Source organism: Eublepharis macularius, chromosome 4, assembly GCF_028583425.1.
Source record: "Eublepharis macularius isolate TG4126 chromosome 4, MPM_Emac_v1.0, whole genome shotgun sequence".
In the NCBI taxonomy this organism is placed as follows: domain Eukaryota; kingdom Metazoa; phylum Chordata; class Lepidosauria; order Squamata; family Eublepharidae; genus Eublepharis; species Eublepharis macularius.
Window position 1 is genome coordinate 12847898 of NC_072793.1, and position 18057 is coordinate 12865954.

Here is an 18057-nt window from a genome sequence, read left to right on the forward strand (position 1 = left end):
TCTCACAGGTACCATTTCCCCAACATCTTTTTTCTACTATGCCACCATTAATTGACCAAAGGTGCCTTGTTGTTTGTAGCAAGGGAGGAGCTAGTGTTTTTTTAATGATCTTATAGCAGCAACTGCATCATGCAGCTCTGGGTGCTTATCTGCTTATGTAAAGTGTTTGCCAAAAGTTTAAATAAAATAAGCATACCTGTTTTTCCCTATCAAGAGCCACAAAAAATACAGGCAGGCAAGCTCTGGTAAAGACTCTTATTCCTCCTCTAGAATCATAAATGCTGTACAAAATCAGGTTTGGAAGCAAATATATAGTAACGTGAAGCAAACTAGCTAATTATGCCTGCATAGAGAAATAGTATTGTCTGAAACCCCATGTGAAAGTTTGTTAACTCATAGACATCCTGGTCCCATGCTTCTCCAGTGATGAAGACAAGCTATATCCTGAATTGTCCTCCTTAGCACTGGGCTCCAGTCCAAAAGAGGCCTTTGAAATCAGCGCAGACTTACGTCATCTTCCTTCCTCCCAGACAGTTGTCTCATTTTTGCCTTTTCACAAAGTTGCATCAGGACCAAATCCTACTGTCTCCTGCAACTCGTCTTCCACTTTCTCCAATATATGGAACGTAGTGGACTAAAGTGGGGCCCACACGACTGTTTAGATTGGTATTACGATGATTGTTTCATGCAGTTTTTACTGGAAATCCAGATGCCTTACTCCATACCGCAAGGCTTCCCTGCCATTTCCCTGATACCACTGCTGCAAATGCAGAAGCATTCACACTGACAACGGAGCATCTACATGGGTGTTTTGTATTAAATATTGAGCCTAGTGCTCAAGTGATGTCAGCCAGGCAATGACTTCAGCTCATGATAGTAACTTTATTGCAGAAAAAGAACAACGTGGCTCCCAAGGGAGCCAGATATATACACCTCCAACTCCACCCCATTTCAGTAACTCCTGAATAAGAACATAGGGACTAGGATCCTTCATTTGCATGCACTAAACAAAAGGTGACATATTTACATGACCACAATTGGCTCATATCCAGGGGAAATGATTGGTTGCTGATAACCCTAATCCCCAATAGGATTGGCTACCTGAGGAGCCCTGTTTTCCTCGAAGCTAGCCCAGTACATAACACCCCTCCCCCTAAGATTGGGGCGCCCCACTCCACACATAGTCCCCAAGAAAAGCTGGCGGCTGGCAAACCCGCTGGGACCTACGCAAACCTTCTGTGCTTGGAGTCCCTGCAACCAGAGCCCCAATGTCCATATCTGGCTCTGCTGCAGGGGTGGATGGGTCTGCCTCGGCGGCACCTGTGCTATTTGACGCTGCCGGCAGGCTTCTGTGGTCCTCGGGTGGCTGGTCCCTGTGGTTCTCGGCCACCGTGGCTGGTTCCAGTCTCGCCTCTGTGGTGCAAGGGGGTGAATTCCTGTCGTGTTCCTACTCCTGCGGTGGCCATCATTGCAGCAGTTGGTCAATGTGCCGTACCAGCGGAGTCAGCCACTTCGTAGGATACTGGCCCTGTGGTTCTGGTGACAGTTGCGGGGAACCAGACCGGCCCGTTCCTGAAGTTCCTGGTGTAGACAAGGTCACCCGGGTGGAATGCCCTGGGTGGGTCAGACGCTCCAGTCTCCCACTTACTGTCTGGTGCGAAATCCGGGTGAAGTCGATCCAAAAGGGTGGTCAGCCTTCGCCCCATGAGCAGCTCTGCCGGACTCCATTGCCACAGAAGGAGCTCCATCAGCCACTGGCTGAAGTCCCCGCACCCGAGCTTGTGCAGCAAGTCCTTTGCGGATCTCACCATGCGTTCTGCTTGCCCATTAGTTGAGGGATGGAAAGGGGCTGAACTGATGTGCCAGATGGCATTGTTCTCCAGTGTGAGGATCCTCCCTTACTGGCGCCCTCTCCTGATGGCCTGCCATCCTACCAGCTCTCCAGGCAGGTGTCCTCTGGCCTCAGATGGGCAGGGAAGGGGGTTGCACCACCTTGTTCCTTCTCCTGCCCTGGGAGTAGCAGCACACTCCAGCTATCTCTCCCTGCAAAATCCCTCACTCAGCCTTCACAGGAACCTGAATTTAAAGGCCTCCCCTTGCCCCACCTCCCTGGCTCTGCCCCCAATCGCCACCCCATCTCCCTGACTGGCCCTGCTCCCAGCCTATCTGATAGGAGGGCTGGGTAGACTCTGCAGTCTCCTGGCCCCACCCACTTCACCCCCACCTAGGGTGGGGCATTTGGTCTGCTCTCTGCCTGGCTCGCCCCTGCTGCTTCTGAACCTTCCCCAGTGGCTCCCTTGGCATCTTGGGTCTGTGCCTGCCTGACTTGTGCTGATGGCAACCTCCTGTGGGCCTGGATGAAGTGGAGCCATCTGGGCAACTGCAGGAGACAGGTGAGTCTGCTGAGTGGCTGCAGGCTGTTCCCCAGAGTGGTGCCTGGGCGTCGGCTGCAAATGGCCTAAGGGTGAGAGAGGCCTGGAGGGGCTCCTGCAACTGAGGTACTGCCAGCGGCTATGCTGCAGGGCCTAAAGGGGGTGCCTGATGCTGCAGGGCTGGTGGTGGGGGTGGACAAAAGGCCAGCGTCACTGGACATCCAGGAACATCTGGAACTCTCGTGAACTGGGCAGAGTTGTCCGACACAATCGTGTCCGGTAGTCCATGTGTGGTGATTAAGCGCCGCAGGGCGCGGATGACGGTCTCCAATGTCATGGCCAACACAGGAACTAATCCAGCCACTTGGAAGTAGGCAAGGCTGGCAAGTCCAGACCTATCTTTCCACCTCAGCGTCCATCCCCAGCCACCACACATAGCTGCAAACCAGGGCCTTCATCTTCACGATTCCTGGGTGCCCAACATGCAGTGCCTTGAGTACCTGCTGGCACAGCTTGGGGGGAACGATGACTCTGCTCCCCCAAAGTAGGCACCCTTTGTGCACCAACAGCTCATGTTGCCGGGAGCTGTACAGCCGGAACTCTGGTTCTGCTCTGCTGTCCGGCCATCCCCTCCACACCCAGTTGAGGACCCGGGAGATGGTGTGGTCCTTGGCGGAGAGTGCCGCTATGTCTGATGCCAGGAGGGGCGGCCGGGGCAGGTCTTCTATCTGCATGACCCCATGCATGGGGGAGGGGTCGGCAGCGGACTCCAGCAACAGCAGACGGCTGAGGGCATCAGCGTGCCCAATAGCTTTCCCAGGCCTGTAGGACAGCTGGTAATCATAGGCCGACAGGAACACCAACCAGCGCAGAATCCATGGCAACATTACCTGTGGCTTCTGCCGGTCTGCCATGAAGAGGCTGAGGAGAGGTTTGTGGTCAGTAGCGATCTCGAACAGACACCCGTAGACATAGTCATGGAATTTCTTGACTCCCGCAACTAGTGCCAGGGCCTCCTTGTTGATCTGCACGTAGTTCCTCTCAGCTCACGACAGGGATCGTGAAAAGTAGGTAATAGGGGCCTCCCACCCACCTGGCATCCGGTGGCTTAGTACTGCGCCAATTCCGTACGGCGAAGCATCACTGGCGAGGATGAGCTTTCGTCGAAATACGCTAACATGGCGTCGGATGACAGTCACTCTTTGACTGCCATGAAGGCATGGTTGTGCTTCTGGTCCCACGTCCATTTGGCATTCATCTCCAGGAGACAATGTAAGGGCTCCGCAAGCAATGCCTTGTGCGGTAGGAAGGCATGATAAAAGTTCAGATCTCAACTGAGAGATCCTGCACTGGGCAGGGGGTTGGACTAGATGGTCTGTATGGCCCCTTCCAACTCTATGATTCTATGATTCTATGATCTCTGTCTTTCAGTGCTACACCTCTGAAGATGCCAGTCACAGGATGTCAGGAACTACAATGCCAAGACCACAGCGATACAGCCCGGAAAATCCACAACAACCATCGTTCTCCAGCCGTGAAAGCCTTCGACAATATATAAAAGGTAACATGTTTACACAACCGCAACTGGCTCATATCTAGGGGAAACAAGTGGTTGCAGATAACTCTAATTCCCAATAGGATTGGCTACCTGAGCCCTGTTTTCCTCGAAGCTAGCCCAATGCATAACATTTTGTGAGCCCTTTCTTCCATCAGCTAGCATGTTTTCTGCATTCCCCCCCATTGCATCACTGGAGGGGGTTTATTTTTTAAAATGGTAATACTTTTGTGCAGGACTTTTTTCTGGGAAAAGAGGTGGTGGAACTCAGTGGGTTGCCCTCGGAGAAAATGGTCACATGGCTGGTGGCCCCACCCCCTGATCTCGGTGCGTAGGGCAATCTAAACTCCCCCCTGTCTGGAGATCAGGGGGCGAGGCCACAGGCCATGTGACCATTTTCAAGAGGTTCCGGAACTCCCACCACGTCCGGAACTCCCACAAAAGCCCTGCTTTTGTGTTTTGTGTTACACAGCTCTGCAACAAAGAGAGCTAGATACTTTTAAAAATAAAAGCTGGGAATTTAAAGGAACTAGTATTAGATCATGACAACAGACAGTTATGTTGGCAACTACAAGGATCTGATGGAAGAAACAAGGTGCTAATGTGGGCTGGATCTTTGAAAAATGCCATCTTCCTATTCAGATGGTTTGCTAATGCATTTGGACTGCAGTCTTTCTGGAAAAACCATACCAAACTCGGTTTGAGAGAGAAGTTAACTTAGAACAAGGAAAGCCCGGAAAGTGGATGATTAGAGAATATGTGGATGCACCACACACACCTGCCCCAAAATCCTCCAATGTAGTTATAGTTAGTGTGAGGTAAGTTGCCATGGCCTTCCTCTGCAAAGCAACCCCCGTTTTCCTTGGTGGTTTCCCATCCAAGCACTAACCAAAGCCAACTTGGCTTAGCACCCAAGTTCTGATGAGCTCAAAACCAACCTTTCCTTAAGCAGTCATATATATGTTTAAAGTACACATCAACAAAACTTAAAACCATAATTTAAAAAAATCTGAACATAAAAAGAAAACTCTGCAATCAAATCAGGGTGGATAGAAGCTAACTAAAAGTCCCAGAGCAAATAAAATTCTTTACCTGACAGCACCTGAAAGACAGTAAGTTAGGCACTCCATAAATGAGGCATCATTAGCTATAAAAAGCCCCATCACTGGTTGCCACCCGCTTCACTTCAGACAGCAGGGACGCAAAGGGCTGAGCTTGAGACAGGACTCAATATGGTTAGGTCAATATGGGAAACCTGGAAAGGTATAGGGAGACCCTAATGATGGCTGCCTGCTGCTACCTAGTGCAGCAACAGGAGAAAATGGGGGGGGGGGGTTGCTGTAGCATAACACCAAAACATAATTTCCAGTTGTCTAACCAGAAATCCTGTGAGGCGTCAATGCAACGATCTAGCAATCGCCAAAATCTCTTGTCACACAACAGTTGGTTGTGGGAGTCAGATAAGCCTTGTCCACTTGAATGATCCGAAGTGTGTTGTTCTGAGCTAATACCTAATTGGGGGTAACTTTAGGGAAGCTAGAAAGGGAAAGAAAATCATATATTGGCCTCCCTGAAGAGGAGAATCTAACATGGTTAGGTGTGGGAGCAAGGGAGACTGGAACAGGGCCAACTACCAAAATGAGGTTCCTGTGATCTCAGCAACGGAAGAGGTAAAAATGTCAGTACCGACTTCAGCAGGGACAAAGGTTCAGAAGCACACCAAAAACAAGGAGGCTTGAGGTGCCCTTCTTGTTTGGGCTTTGGAGGGGGGGGATGGTGGTGGTTGTGTTATTGGTGAATTATCATGCAGAGTTTGGATTTGCAGTGGGGATTGGTCCTGCTGCAGGGTCTAATCTGGGGTGCACTGCACACAGATAAAAGGGTCCCTTTGGGAGAAGGCAGCCTCCAAGTAACATCAGTCAGAGAAAATTTGGCCATCTTGCTATCTCCCAAGTTGCAAGCCTGTTTCAAAGAGGGAACAAGAAGACAGCGAGGAAAGTAAGAAGCACATAGATTCAACTGTGGTGAGGAGAGAGAACCCTACATGCTCAGAAAAAAATGCCCCAGGTTTGCAGAAAGGTCAGATTAAAAAAAATCAGCAAGTTAAAAAAACATACAAAATGATAAATGGAGTGCCCAGAGGTTTACCCAGCTGCCCTTAGTGGCTGTTGCTAGGCAACCACAACACTTTGGTCAGGATTCTAGGTTTGGTTTCTGTCAGTAAAAGGCAGGGGAAGGGGGCATAGCCTGGCCCTTTCCAGGGCTGTTTTGGCCTTTGAGGGAGGACTCACTGGGGCCAGGCCCAGAGGCAACCACTGGGCAATTGGATACCACATGACTTGCATGACTCAGTCAGGCCTGGTTGCTTGCTACAACAGCTTCAACAGCAGCTAGTGTAGTGCAGTGGTTATAGTTTCAGAGTAGGGCCCAGGAGAGCCTGGTTCAAAACACTTTGATCCAATCATACACACTCAGCCTAACTTCTCAGAGTTGTTGTGAAGATAACAGGGAGGCAAAGAGAATAATGTCAGCTGCTTTGGGTCCCCATTGTGGAGAAAGGCAGTATATAAATTAAGTAAATTAAGAAATTAGATAAAAATGGTGGCAGATAAAAGGTAAATTATTTAGTGGGTTTGAAGTACAGAAAGATTTAGGGGAAACTGAGGGCCAAGCTACAAGTGACGCCTGACACAGGTTGGACACTTGTCAGCTTCCCTCTAGTTTTGCTGGGAAATGTAGGCATCCTGGTCTTGCAGCTTGGCTCTCCGACTGCTGTCCAATGGACTCTTCAACTGTCACTTGTCCAACATTCCACCAACCTGCCTACATTTCCCATCAAAACTTGAGGGAAGCTGACAAGTGTCCAATCTGTGTCAGGAGTCACTTGTAGTTTGGCCCTGAAAATATGGAGACTGCCAGGAGAAGGGAAAGAGGAAATAGTGTGGGGAACAGAGTACAGAGAAAAGTACCCCCCCCCAAAGTCCTTGCAGGTTCCCTATCATGAAACTGGATCCGGCTCAGATGGCACCACCAGGGGGGGCGCAAGGTTTTTCGGCGCTCGCGAACAGCTGGCTGGGTGCCCCCCCGCACGCGCAAGTGTGCGTGCTCCGCCCTGCGTGATGACATCATGTGTGATGTCATCACGGGAGCGCGCACCGCCGCCAGCCCGATCGCTGTGGTGGGCAGCTCTGACGGCGCGCGGGTAGCACAGTCGGCGCAGTTTTCCAACCCGCTGTCGAGACCCACTACTTATATATAGTTTTCTATTCCTTGGTGTCTTAAAACGCTACTAAGATCGAGAACATATATTGAATTAGACATAACCCAACATCAGACTATCAATTACATAACTTCTCTAACTTTTTTCCTCTCTTCTCTTGTAACGATCAGTCTCTCTTCCGTTCTGTAAGCTTAATTGTTATCTATCAACCATAATTCTCCCTTTATGTTCCACTTCTGTTCCAGGTACTGTTTTAACTTCCCCCAGACATAAAAAAAATTCTTTGGGATTATATTCTCTCCACTTTCGCGTAATTTTGTCTATTTCTGCCATCTACAGCAATTGATGTTGCCAATTTTCAATCGATGGCACTTCTTGCGTCCACCTTTTTTAATTTTAGTGTAATCAAGTTTTCAGGGAGAGCAAGGAAAAAATTTTAGTCCTAAAAACGGGGGAACATAATTTTTCTTTGTTACTGCAAGGGATCCTTTAATGAGGGCGTGTGGCATGCGTTACAACTTAGAAGCCTTTCATGCATCCATAATCTCACAGGAGTAATTATACTGTGGACTCCATTGGCGCGTGTTGGGGAAATGCTGTCTGAAAACGGAGGAAAAAAAACAATGGCATCAAAATTCTAGGTCATATGATGCTTGTGCGGAAGGAGAGGGCAGCATCATAAGTGGTGATGCATTCCAGTTTGTTTGCGTGATGTCAGCAAAAGGCTTGCATTTCCTCTATTTTGCGAAGAACACACTTAGGTTGCGTTTTCCTGGCTCTAAAGTCTTGAAGTCGCAAATCATTTAAGCATTTGTTATTTTATTTGTTTTATTTTATTTTATCATATTCATATTCCGCCCTCCCCGCAAGCAGGACATGGTAAAACGGTTACAACTGATGGCGGCTGAAAAGCGAATCAGATCAAATTTGACATGAATCACAAGCAAATTCTTCTTCAGAAACAAGATTTTTTGGGGTCCCCAAAGTGTGATCACTTTATAATCATCCGTTACCTGGATCCTGCGACTCCTCATTTCTCTCCGCAGCAAGAGCTTCCACAGAGGAAGGAAGCTCATCTCCAGTGGGCTCCTCAAAGAAACCGTCTGTCGTGCTGTCCTGCTCGTCCATGGACCCATCCCTCCCTCTACTGCTACTGTCGGTTTCCTGTGATCTGCGAGAAGAGTTTCTTCGTCGATCAACGAGAGTAGAAGGAATGGAGGTGCTCATAACACGAGAGACAACCAGATCCTGCTCAACACAAAGGAAACAATTCAGTTCTTCATAATACGGCCAGAATCTCCTTCCATGGCCGGAACGGTTGTTCCCATCGACACATTGCTTAAATCCTCTCCTAAGAGATTTTGCTCGTTCGCGGCATTGCTCCCAGCTTCTATCGAATCCACGCAGTGACATCTCATTCGAGATCCATTGGAATTGGGAGACATTGCGGTAGCTGGCCGAAAGACGAGTTTGAACGGCATCATCTCCCCAAATTTGTATGAACGCACGAGTTTCCTCATCTGTCCACTGCAAGTGTCTCCCTTTTCCATTGTCATGGGATGGCTGCTGCGAATTGTCACCCAAGATGCTCCCCGGAGTGGCGGTGAGAGTTATAAGTAAAGGCATGGAGTTCGAGGTGGTAGAGGCAGCTGTCAGGCTGGAGGGTGGTAGATCCATCACTTCTTCTATCAATCACTGCTTTTGATGAAGAAATTAAAAGTGTTCAATATGTTGCGTTGTCCAGTACTGGCTATCATAAACAGACTGGATTCATCTCCCAAGACACCAACCGTACTGAGAAAAAAGACTCTATTCTCCCGTCTGATATTTCTGCGCAGAAAGTTTAAACGGACTGCAACCAATCGCAAGACCACAAAAAAAGGGATTTGAAATTAGAGCCCGCCCCTGTGGGTGTGATCTACCAATTACAATTCCTTGTAGTATGCAGATTACTATTGGTAGTTCAAAATAAAAAAATTCAAAATCTTGCAAACAACGTCTATTCCCGCCTTCTCTAGACTGGAAAGCACGCATGAGCAGAAGGGAGTTAAGGCTGGATGGTCTGCTTGTGGTTAAGAGGGCGGGAAAAGGATTCAAAGCAGATTATTTCCACAGCTCCAATAATTGCCACATTTAATGTACTGTAGGCCTCCGAAAGTGGTTTGGTTAGAGATAACAATTTAAGTGACAGCCTCCAAATTATTTTTGGTGATTAGAAGTTATTCTTTTATTTCTATTTTTCTCTCTAAGTTTGGAGTGGAAAATTCAAGCATGGATTGCCCAAAGTCACTGGAGCTGATGGCGCTGTGTTTGTCGGAGCTCCGCTGGTCAAGCGAATTAATTAGAATCAAGGAACTATGGGAACAGAACATTCTGGCAGTTACCAAGACGAGACTGATCTTATCGACATCGCATTGTATTCTTCCAGAAATACACGGTGATATGTTGGGCCGCAACGGGAGAGGATTACAAGGCTCAAGGAAGAAACGTATCTCTCGAAGGGCTTTGACATGTTTGGTGACGTTGGCGCAAATGGCACATAGAGTTCACTCAATAGAGATCAGCAAAAGGTATGCATGGATACTTTCTAAACCCACCCTGCACTGGTGGCCCTGCTGGTTCTCTGACCAATTTGATGACGGTCAGTGGCTGCAACAATTTCGGATGCGGCGGGGAACCTTTGAGTACCTTGTGAGCAAGCTCCGAGGAGACCTCATTCGGCAGAGCACAATAATGCGTGATCCCATCCCGCCGGAAGAGATGGTTGCCATCGCCGTGTGGAAGCTGTCGATGGGTGTTTCCAATGCTGGTTGCGTGCCCGCCTTTGGACGTGGTGTTTCAACAATTTGTTCAATTTTTGATGAGGTGTGCGAGCTGATCGCCGCTAAACTAACTGAAAAGTGGATCGGTGTGGATGACATTGAAGTTGTTCTACAGGGGTTTGTTGACAGCGGGTTCCCTCATGCTTGGGGGGCCGTAGATGGAACACACATTGCGGTGCGTTCCCCGCCTTTCTCTGGTGAAAGCTATGTAAACAGAAAGGGATTCTCATCCATGATACTGCAAGCAGTTGTGGATACCAGAGCAAGATTTCTCGACATTTTTATTGGGTTCCCTGGAAAGGCTCATGATGCTCGTGTACTGAGAAATTCTCCACTATTCAAGAGGATGGAGGAGGGAACAAGGCTACCGCGCATCCCAGGGACCATATGTGGCGAGACCTTCGATCCTGTCATAATAGGGGACCCTGCGTATCCACTTAGGCCGTGGCTTATGAAGCCTTATCCCACGGTGCACACTCATGCGCAGGAACAGTACAATTACCGCTTGAGTAGTTCGAGAATGTGTGTTGAAAGATCTTTTGGAATTCTGAAGGGAAGATGGCTTTATTTACAAAAGGCCATACCAGTTGGGGAGAGACTGATGACTGCGGTAATCACCAGTTGCTGCATTCTACATAACATATGCCTTGCACGTGGTGATAATGCTGTAGTTGAAATTCCGCGAGTTGAGATGCTGGATCAGAGCCGTGAAGCCCCCTTAATTCCAATCACTGACGTGGCTTTGACCAAATGAGCACTAAAGATCAGAGCGGCGTACTGTGGATACTTTTCCAGCATTAATAATCTGTAGCACGCATGAGCGGACATGCCGCCTTTGTTGCCAGAGAAACCAAATTTCTGGCAATTGTGTGTCTCTACTGTTTACACCTCCTTTAATCAAGTGTCGTGAGAAAAGATCTGTAAAGAGTAGAGGTTCTGCGTTCCATAGAAAAACACCTCATGATGCATTCGTTTTGAACTGTGTAACCAGTTTTTTCCGAGTTCTGATTTGAGTAGCTGGAAATCATTTTTGTTTGTTGTTATGGTTGGGTTTATCAGGTTTACATTGATTTTGGTTAATTTTCTAATTTGGGAACATCACCATCAGAATTACTCTATCGTTTTTGATTTTCAAAAATAAAATGCTTAATAAAAAAATCGTCCATTCCGTCATTGAAATGACTGGTTTTTCTTGGTCAGCATAATCTTTGACAGGATACAAAAATGATTCCAAATTGCTTTTCCAAGGGGAAGTGTCAATTGATGCACACCTTTTTTTTTTTTAAATTATTTTCCAAAAAATTATTTTTTGCTACACACAAATGTTGCATCAAACCAACACAGTGGAAACAAATTTATCACAAATAAACGTTGCTACACATAAATGTAGCATCAAATAAACATATTTAATAGGCCAGGGCATTTTCCGCTGATATTGTGGAAGAGTATTGGCAACTGACATTTGGATGGAAAATTGTAACCAATGACAACGCATCTATCTTTCCCGCTTTCTATGTCAGCGGTGCAGATTAGTGATAAGTGTTGTGTTGAGGACGGTCTCTTTCCCCCTCCATGAAATGACTTGACCAATAGTTGAACACTGAAGTCCCCCCGTCACACTTTCAATCAACCTCAGAAGCTGTCTGTTGTCAGCGAGAATCAAGTTAAGAATTTGGCATGTTGAAAAATGGACCAGTTATTGGTCAGCTGTTGTCATGTGGCACAGGATATGTTTCTGCATAGATTTGTGGAAACGTTGAAACGTTTATTTTACTATTTTTAAACAGAAAGTCAAGGGGAGGGGAAAAGGTGGTGGGTGTGGCTTAGTAAACATGATTGTTAAATCAAATTAAGTTGATTAAAAGGGCGAGAAAAAAGAGCATGGTTGGGGAGAACATCGTTTAAAGAATTACGAATGATTCAAATCCCTAATCTACTGTGCATGGACAAATAAGTCGAGGGAAAGCAGGATGGGAAAAAACAAGGACAAAATGATCAGTGACTTGGAATCTGCTGCAAGGATTGCCTTCCCACGTGTGGAAACACAAGAAAAAATCAAGGTCATTTAGAAACCGAAGAAGGGAAAAGCGTCTGAGTAGGTGTTGCTGAGGGGCAAAGGAGCACGCAACAGCCGGCCCATTGCGCCTTCCATCCGCGGCAGCAGAATGAAGTTGCTCCCATGTGGAGGTGAGTCTCAGCAAGGCAAGAGTTTCCCTTTTGCTTACAGATCGCAAAGGCTTGCACCTTCAGCCGCCGTCCCCGTGCGCCACCCACATGCAGCGCCGTGACATTGATGACTGCTGGAGGAAGGGGAGCCCACCCGTACCATGGCAGCCCGATAAGGGTTGCTGCTTGGCACAGAAGACCTGAGCCCTCAGCGTCCATCATCCTCCCTTCCAAAGCACAATTATCTTGCTGGCTGCCAGTGGGGGGTGGGGGTTGAGTCTATGCGTCACACAACAGCCCGATGGGGCTGGCTGCCGGCGGAAGAGCCTTGAGCAGTCTCGCCTGTCTCCATCGACCCTATTAGTTTGGCTGCTGTGCAGAAGTGCCTGGATCCTGCTTTCCCTAAGCACAGTCCGCACGAAACAGAACGGGAAATGTTCGTTCCCGGAGTGAGGACAGTCGCTCCAGAACATATCAGCATGAACAGGGTGGCTGGCAGGTAGAGGAGCTTGGAATGGCACCTTCTCATTATCTCCGCCTACTGCATCCCGTCACTGGCCTTCCCTCCCCCATCAAACTACGGTAACGGTTTGGTTATTTTCAACAAGCAGAAAATAAGCCTCCCTGGCCACCTCAAAGGACCAAAGTGCACATCTGCAGAGGGGGGCTGTTAGAGGGACACTGGGACGGAGAAGCCTTGCTCTTAAGCATCCTCTTCAAAGCTGATGCCGTATGTGTTTTTTGGTGGGGGGGGGCCGGTTCTTGAGAGACCAGGCCCGGGGAAGAGGTGGGGCGTCAAATACTATGTATTGACTCCGCCCTCTGAAAGGGCAAATTTTCACCAGGAAAGCTTATTTCTGAACCCGAGAGAACAGCCATCATACAGGGATCTTTCCATTGGCCACCTCCACACTTGAAAAACAGTGTAATCAGCGGCAGCGGGCTAAGCATTCTTGCATCTACCCCGATAAAATTCCAAAAAAATGGAGGCCATTAGGGGCGTGCCAGCACATTCCCTTCACTAGATCTTACAGTTTCCGACCTCCAGGTGTTGGTTGGAGATCTCCCATGATCGCAATTCATCTCCCCGTGAGAGAGACCAGTCTCCCTTGAGAAAATTACTGTCTTGTAATGTTGTTTTTTACCACTAAGGTGTTTCAATGCTCAGAAGGACACATGATCCAGGCCCAACCACCCCTCCAATATCTGCAAATGCTCCCATTTGTGGCTGCAAACCACAACAAGTCCCAATCGGTTGGTGATTCTTCCATGAAGTGGCAGGAGGGGGGAGTAGCAGTGCCCTTGCCTCATTCTCCTCTCTCCCCCAAGCCACAGTCCGGCCCGACACCATTGTGCAAGTGGGCGTGAATGTCAACAAGGTGCCCTCTCCGCTTTCCCTTTTCCACTTGCCGCGGAGGGGAGATGTCCATGAAATGCCCCTCCGACCTGTATAATTAACTGCATTTTACAATTTTGCTGAAACTGGTGTGGAGTCAAGAGTATAGACAATTTATGACCGGTCCATATTTCCTGGTCACCCACATGAACCATTCCTATGGCCTGCTTTTCGGTAGCTGTGACCAATAGCGATCACATCATTTGAGTCTAATTGTAAAGGAAGGCACTAGGAATGAGGGTCTTGCATGAAGCACGCATTAACATCCCCACCGTTCAATACTCAAACTCAATTTGTTTTCTCGAAGGAAAAGAATAGCGTTCAACCTAGGCATCCTCTATCAGTTACTCCTGTTCCAACATTGTTTGCACTACATTGTATCTGTTTACGTATGCTGCAACGGTTGTCGTCCCAAACCAACACTGCATCAAGCTACAAGGAAACAGACGAGTACCAAGATAAACAACAAACAAACTTTAATTCAAATGCCACATACATCAAGTATAAAATCGAGGTAAGGTTTCTGTTCGCATAACACGTCACATTGGTGCGACTGTCCTCCCCTGGGAAAAAAATTCAAACTATAAAAAATAGGCTTTATTCAGCCTAATAAACAGTAAACCACACAACCGTTTCACATTTCTTGCAAACCTCCATTAACAGTGGCTTTTCTACAATCCAAATTCCCCGCCCCAAACATTAAAAAAAAAAAAGGCTGGTGATGCCCATTGCGAGTGTCCCACCGAATGAGCAATGTTACTCTGTTCATCCCACGGACATCTGTGGAAGATAAAGAAAAATTATGACTACCAATTTGAGGATAAGCTTTTTAAGATGTCCCCGTCGATCATTAGAAAACTGTTGAAACCCCAATTTTCAAATGCAACGCGGAAGTGTGATGGGTATTGTAACTCAATTTGAACTTAGGTCAATTTTTCCACATAGATACCTGAAACAGCATCTCAAATACTTTTTTAAAAAAACCGAATTATATGATTTGGTAAGTCGAATCATTGTATAGGTCCCAGGTAGCATTGTTTTTCCACGAATTATGAAAAGAAATTGCATGTTTGTGTGATCTCACCCTAGCCTCGCCGTTCACGGTACCAGTAGCAATTGAGCCAGGCTTTTGCTGCAGCCCTTCTTTGCTCGTCAGTCACTGTTTAGAAAGAGAAATCTCTATGTTAGAGCTGTGACAAAAGAGGAGTCATGGTGTAACTCATAAGCAGTAGGTAAAAACATCTCCAAATCAGTTATAATGAATTAATCGTTTTCCATCACCCCAAAGGAAAGATCTAATTTTTATTTAGGTCGGTGTCCTCCTAACCCTGTTTGAGATTGCTAAAGAGAGGGTTGTGTCAAGAGATAACACTGGTGTCGTGACAAGATTGTTTGATGACAGGTTAGGTGGTCTGACAAGATGCATTTATTTGGGTCTGACAATGCAGAGAGTAATTTTGTTTTCAAAGCAAGGCTGCCTTGGTTTTTTCCTTCTGATTACTGTGAGGTATTCATGACATGGATATTCCCTGTGTAGTGAAAGAAGCGGTGATACTTGTGAAAGCTAGCTAATTCATTTGCATGGGGGGCAAGTGGTGCACTCCCTGTGCTGTCTCTTCACTGCCTCTCATAGGAGTCATGAAAACTGTTGATGATTGTGAGATTCCTGAGGAGTCCACCCTCTAACGTGTTATCAATATTGATTTTTGAGAACAGGCTGTCGGTGAGCAATGCTTTAGAGGGTTAATGTTTGAATGCGCTCATTTTAATTATGTTGACGAGTTAAGAACAAGTATTGTGATTCAAGTATTCCTCTATAAAAAACCAAAATTGGTACTGTTACGAGCGAAATTAGAAGACATTGTTATTGGCCAGTCTTATCTTTCTCGCAAGACAGTTCCACAAAGATGCATAACACATAGGGACTTCACAAAACGGAACACCCACATAGACAAAAAATACAATTGAAAGAAAATTAATCATGGGGCCGGGAAACCCTTCCTCGGATTTCAAGTTTAAAATCCAATAAAAATTCTTTTCAGCAGAAAATAAAATAAAAACAATAGCCAACCCATCCAAGGCTATCCTGCCGAAAGGCATTTAATGGTTATGTTGTCTGCAATGATACACATTAAAGGAAAGCTAGTCTTATGTTGCAGAGAGTCCTTGATGATCACGAAAAGAAACAGTTCGAGAGAATTGCTAAACTTTAAATGACTTCCCAAGGTAAACCGACAATTATAACCAAGGAAGGAGGCGCCGGGTCACCTAGTATCAGAAACTTTTGTCCACGGCACATATATTCCTGAAAGACCAACAAAATACAAGTGTTGGGATCACCTTTGGGTCTCTTTCCCAGTCTCTCCATATCCTTTCTCCACTGTATCTCTATACGGAGCACAATGTTAAAGAAGCCATTATGTTCCCACCATTCCTCTGAGAAGATCTCTGGTCCATCTGTTGGCCCAGCAGCTAAAAAAAAAAAAAACATTGTTCATGAACATGACTCATCGAACATGGTTGATGTCGCCCACAATGAAAACAATGTCAAAACCCTGTAGAATCACTCACCACTCTCTGGGAGATCATCCATCGCGTATTCCTCCCTTTTCTGAGATTTCTCATCAGCAATCTGATCATGTAAAGGAGACAAAGCATGAATTCACATGTTCTATCAAGCTGGAGTCTGAGACAATTGCACCCTTTCTTTTTAGATCCAGAGGAGGTAGCCGTGTCAGTCTGTAGTAGCAAAATTAAAAACGAGTCCATTGGCACCTTTAAGACTAAACAATTTTACTGTAGCATAAGCTTTAGCTAATCAAGTTCTCTTCGTCAGAAGCATGGAACATAAACTGGTCAAATATAGAAGAGGAGGGGGGGAAATAGAAGAGAGTAGATGCAGTTAGGGGCGGAGAGAACTTCTATATTTGACCAGTTTATGTACCTTGCATCTGACGAAGAGAACTTTATTCTCGAAAGCTTATGTCACCAAAAAATTGGTTAGTCTGAAAGGTGCCACTGGACTCTTTTTGAATTTTCTTTTTTATCGCAGTTATTTTACCTCTTAACTGCATTAGGACAATTTGAGTTCCACTTCTGTGACCTGAAGTTTCGTGAATGCTCATTTTATCTAATGACATCACCCTGAACAGCATGTCATGAGAACACATAATCACCAAATGCATCATGCGATGCAGTCTGTGTTCATGACACACCTCATGAATGTAGAATGATCAAGTCTGACTCTTAAACTTATCTTGCTCGAAAAAATAACTGTTCAATATTTCATTTTTTTCTTTGAGTAAGTTGTGGCATGTATGCACATGAATAACGCCGAACATCACCCCAGATTTATTGTGGAAAATTTTTGAACCACTCATGTGTGGATTGCAACTCAACATATATGTAACGAGGTGTCAGTTGATAAGCCACCGTTGGCAAGAATACAGTACATCCTTCAGCATCAACCTATGTTATTTATTCTTCCCAATGTCAGGAAATATGTCTTTTCCACATGAACGATTCCCCTTTTTGCGGGAAAAAGAGATGCCGCAGCTCTCAGGACTCGAGCAAAAATACAAGGCTGAAGTTGTTTCCCAGTTCCCAGTTACTTGTTTGCATTTCCTTATTTATTATTTGCAAAGGCAAAGATGATTATTGTGGCAAAAATCAGAAAAAATCTTAACTCCAGAATGAAGTTTGCATTGGCACATATTACACACCTTCACATTCAGAAGACTCATAACTCTCACTGGACGTACACTGGGTCATCCTACAAAACCCCAGCTCTTCACTAAGCAGTCTCAAAATATGAATGCCCACAGAACAATTCTAAAAGAGGAAAGGGGCGGCAGCTGCAGACAAGAACAACTTTGGATCCTCCTAAATCACACACTCCAGAACTCCAGAGACTGTTCCTTACAAGAGGACATGTGCTTGTGCTGATCCTGTCTCTGGTTCCGGATCTAGGTCCTCCCACGTGGCCTTCCCAGAATAACATTGCATAATATATTGATGTGAATCAGAAAGTGTGGGAAACATAGGTGCCTCGCCCCCCGAAGTGATTCTGGTGCTGTGAACTCGCTTTTCTGCTGACTCCAAGAAGCTTGTGTTCGGAACATTCTGTCTCGCAAAGCAGACCCAGTGTCAGGGCCACACAGAGATGGAGCCAGGACTAGAGTGTTAATTTTTATTTCTTTTCCCATGGAACCCAATTAGATATACTGTTAAACCAGCATATGTCCTTTTGTAGGGGACAGTCTCTGGAGTGCAGAGCTGTGTGAATTGGGGTGATCCAAAGATTATCGGGTGGTGCGGGGGCCTCTTATTTTTCAAAATTCCATAGTCAGAGCAGTGTCTAATAAAATCTTTTTCCAGGCAGGCCACATAGGAGGCCTTCTGTCTAGAACCAGATACTGGATCAGCACCAGCACATGTCCTCCTGTAGGGGACAGTGTTCGGAGTGCAGGGCTGTGTGATTTGGGGTGATCCAAATATAGTTTGGGGTGGCAGAGGCCTCTGATATT

The 18057-nt window shown here is 46.4% G+C and overlaps 1 long non-coding RNA gene across 1 annotated transcript; it reads right to left on the bottom strand.

Moving 5' to 3' along the window:
• Window positions 1-14163: 14163 nt before the first annotated feature.
• LOC129327297 (uncharacterized) lies at window positions 14164-15997 on the bottom strand. The gene is made up of 3 exons (XR_008596800.1): window positions 15872-15997; window positions 14616-14690; window positions 14164-14311 (listed from the first exon to the last, which is right to left on the bottom strand). It is a non-coding gene; the product is annotated as an uncharacterized LOC129327297 (long non-coding RNA).
• Window positions 15998-18057: the final 2060 nt, after the last annotated feature.